Here is a 4,927-nt window from a genome sequence, read left to right on the forward strand (position 1 = left end):
AGGCGATGTAGCCATGCAGAAAATAGTATCAGCTGAAAATCCAACTGATTCATTCACTCGGATGACCTAGTTTCCTCGGTTTTCAGGTTCTAGTCCAAATTACAAACTTGTAGGTCTATGTCTTAGTGAACTTTTGCCATAAATTTTAGGTCATTTGGAGTTTACTAGACCAAGTTATGGTCATTTTACTATTGCTGGACAGATTGCACTAAAATGGCAAACTTAGGTCATTTTTAGGTCATTTCCATTTCTGGCAGTTTTTATACCCGAATTTGTGCAAGCATTTTGACTTGCTTATGGTCATTTCTGGGTTTTGGTTTCCTCATAAGATTTGTAGCTCTATGTCTGAGCTTTTCATGGTATAAATTTCAGGTCATTTGGACCTGTTTTGAGTGAGTTATGGCCAAAATACTGACTACTATTCAAATAGTCAGTTTTCAGGTTTGCAATGTCACTAATCTGGATTTGGTCAATTCTCATATCACTTTTTGGACAGAATTTAGGTAGGCTTTCTTCATGAGAGTTGGCACATTTTATGCCTAGTTTCACCTTCAATTGGCCTCATACCAATTAGAGTCACACACTTAGGGTTATAAGCTCATTTGCATAGTGCCCTTACATGTCTCTCAAATACCAAATCAATCACACATTCACCAACTATATCTTTACTTCCCCAAACAATTCTGCATTTAGTACTAACCATAACCATTCATTAGTTCACATTATAGTAACTTTGGGCATATTACAATGACCTTACATACACCAAATACAACTCCTAATTTACAACATTCAATTCTAAATAATTTTCCACATAATACTCATAACCAATATATATAATTTACACTACCAAATTACATACATTATCACCACTATTTCATATACATATGCTGCCATTTTTTTGTACCATAATTCAACAACTTTTTATGAACTTAAACATTACCAATCTTCACCATGAGGCTGCCCAAGTAACACATTCACATCAAACTTCCATTTTCAATTTATAACTTACAATTCAAACTATATACATGGAAATCAACTCCTATACATTTAAGCACTTAAATCAATACCTCAAATCACCAAATACATGAAGAAATAAATCAACTTCCATGTACCTGAGGGCTGCCAAAAATAGTACCTTGTCCACACTCATCAAATCCCTCAACTTCTTCCATAATCTAACTCACCATAACCTTAGTTACAATTTTAATGAAACAAGTAATGAAAACAAACACTTACCTCTTTTGAAGCTTGACCAAAACTTCACTAAAACCTCTTAAAATTGCTATCAACTTCTTTCTTGCAAGGTGAGGATAAACTTTAATGAAAGAACTTAGTGAAGAAGATGGCTTAAAGTGGATTGCATGAAGCTTGTGGAAGGTTTGGCCATGGAGGATTTGGGAGCTTTAGTTTCGGTTGGTTGGTCCCAAGGTTGAAGATGAACATGCTGAAGTGTGTGGCTGTCCACTTAAGTGGAAATATCTCCCACTAATCCTCCACTAACATTTATTTAATTCATTTTATTGGTTAAAGTTTAATTATTTAATTTATATCCCATTTCTTTCATTATTTAAATTATGTACCACCATTTCAATTTTCATGATATTTTCAAAGTTTAATATCATTTATTTTTAATGGAAATTTAGGTCAAAAGGCAACTCGGGGTGTCAAGTGACCACAATGCCCCTATTCGGGTTGTATTCCCGATTTTTCGGTAACACAGATTTTTGTCAATTTCTCGATTTTTCATTTTTCTTTGTACTAATTAATTAATTTTTCTTTGAAATTTCTAATGTCATTTATACTTCAATAGATATTTATTTAAGTCTTAAAAATATTTCCCAGGATTCCCCGCGGTCCAGAGCTAGTCAACGGTCCACGCCACAACTTCCCAGTGCGGTCACCCATCGCTACGGTTTTTGGCTCATTTAACTTAGTTACATTTCATTGCTCTTATTTTTCCTTTGTTTTTCTTGTATTTTTCTCTAGTGTATTTCATTATTTTATATCTCCTCAGTAAGATTTAAGTATAATTCCAGGCATTCTAGCTGTCCAGACATACACTGGTCACCGGAACAGTAGAATGCACTATCGAACATAGGGGTGTTGCACTATTGATCATTGTCAAGCACATCCATTATTGGAATTACAATAAACTATAAGTCAGCAACTCCTTACCCATCACATCTCATGTGATGTTCAATCCTTTACCTAACCCCTAATGCTCAAAATCTCAAGCATATCCATTATTGACTTATCTTGCATTAGTTAAGCTGATCCCATCGAGCCAGTAAACATGCAAATAATTTTAATATCCTCAGGCACATGAAGGAGTGGAAGCATGAAAAACATAAGTTTAGATCATTGAAATTCAAAATTTTTCATCTAGGGTCACATGCATCATGCAAGATTCATTTTTTTCTATTTGATTTCAATGATAAACAGTATATTAAAATTCTTTTAATATGATTTTGGATCTATATTTTCCATTTAAGATTTTAGAATTAACATATTAATTCATTAGAACCCTAGATTAGATCAAGAACAAGTGCACTAACCTTTTTGATACACTGCAGTGTGTTTGGCACCTTTGGGATGCGCCTAGGACACCAGATGTTGTCCCTCTAGCTTGTCTATAGCAAGATCACCATTGGCAGTCCCTTGAACAACTTCTAAAGCTTTTCCAATCAATTAGAAAATAAGGTTTTGCCTTTTGAGAGATTATAGATATAAACAGGACACTAAAAACGATTTCTAGTATTTTTAATTCAAGAGATTATTTGCTAATCTCTTTGAATTGATGAGAGATGAAGAAGAAGAGAAGGGAGACACTCAAAGGTGGTGGCACCAAAGAGACAATAGCAGCTTTTTATTTTTTCTTTTCATAACAACACTTATATAGCCAGGTCACCACTTAAACTCTTGCCACATGTCACCTTCTGATTGGCTCTAGGTTTTAATTGACCCAATCACATTGTGCCAAGTGTCAAACCTAATTTAATCTTGACTTTAATTATCTTACATGATTAAAAGACATATGGCAAGCTTATGTGTAGTGCCAAGTGTCACCATCTCATGTTGCCACATGTCACCCTGTGAAATGACCAAAATACCCCTGTGTCTTAATTTTGAGTTTTCAACCCAAAATAATTATTTCTCTTCTTCTAATCAATTTATATCAAATATTAATTAATTAATTAATTAATTAATTAATCTCTATTAATTAATTTCTCATTAATTAAATTTATATTTAATCACTTTGAATATAAATTTAACTTATACTATACATCCAATAACCTAGATTTGGTTTCAAGCCATGCTAGGGACTTTGCAATCTAATTGCAAACCAAACCTATTTAATTAAACAATTAAACTCTTTAATTAATTAATTAAATCATATTTAATTTAGTGATTTCTAGTGTATGTGTGTGACTTACTAGGCTCATCACTAATTGGCAATGAGACATAATATCAATTCTTAATTTCATCAGAACTTTTTCTTACCATAAATGATTTCTCTAAGTCATTTTATGCAGCTCATAGACTATGGTTAACACGTAGCATAGCATGTCATAACCACCCAATCAGTAATAAGGTTTACCTTAAATGAAACTATAATTATATGTTACCATGCACTAGAATCTCTCTGTTACAAAATCCCAACTTCAGCTGGAGTCATGGTTTAGGTCAAACTCCATTTGCTATAAATATTATGTTCTTTTTTAATTCTAGTTCTTGATTAAAAAATTTTCTCTTCAGAAACACTTTTCTGATTAAATTTATCTGTCTTGGCCAGGAACTTGAAACACTAAGAACAATTAAATGAACATAGGATTTTATCCCTATTTACTTAAGGTAACAGATTCCATCTTGATCAACACCTACCTCCATATATAACAAGTAAGAGCTAACACATGCTCATATACCCATACACAGCACAAGTATGAAAGTAGTATCAAACTCAAACCATCTATATACAAGATAACTGTGCTATCTCAAGTCTAAAAATTATATGCACTGATATGATTTATGACAATACATTGACAAGAGTAAAATCCATGTGCTTGTCATAAATGTCACTGGTTCGGATTAATTATCATGTATAAGTGCCTATCATGTTTGTTATATGGCATGAGACTCACCATTCCATCTTATTTACATATCATATAAATAACTTGGGAACAAACATAATTACAATCTTTCTGGATAAGTCATGTCCTTATTGTGAAGTATCCTCGATTGTGAACCTATTTATGATACTTTGTGCTAGAAATACTGTCACTCATATTCTTAACAACTTAAGAATAGAATTTCTAACAAAATATCAATGGACCTTTTCTATTACACATAAATATATTATGTAAACGGAAAAGTGAAGATGCCTTTTATTAATAAAACATGTACAATATACATACTAAATGATATGCTCTAGGGCATACTACTAACAATCTCCTACTAGCACTAGAGTCATTCATTACAATATCTTATACCCATATTCTCAAGATGTTAGTCTAACTGTGCTTGAGACAAAGGCTTAGTGAATGGATCAGCTGGATTTTCAGCTGATGTTATTTTCAACATGGCTACATCGCCTTGCCCAACTATCTCTCTGATAATGTGATAGCGCCTTTCTATGTGTTTGGATCTCTAGTGAGACCGGGGTTCCTTATATCCAAACAACTTCTTTTGCAGTATCTGATGCAGCAATATACTCGACCTTTGTAGTGGAACCGGCAGTCGTACTCTGTTTGGAACTCTTCCAACTAACTGCACTTCCTTTACAAATGAACACAAACTTACAGGTAGACTTTTTATCATCGATATCTGATTAGAAATCAGAATCATTATAACCATCCAATTGCAAGTCACCACCTCCATATATCAAGAATAAATCCTTAGTTCTTCTCAATTACTTAAGGATATTCTTGAC

This window comes from Hevea brasiliensis, chromosome 17 (assembly GCF_030052815.1).
Source record: "Hevea brasiliensis isolate MT/VB/25A 57/8 chromosome 17, ASM3005281v1, whole genome shotgun sequence".
Taxonomy (NCBI): Eukaryota; Viridiplantae; Streptophyta; class Magnoliopsida; order Malpighiales; family Euphorbiaceae; genus Hevea; species Hevea brasiliensis.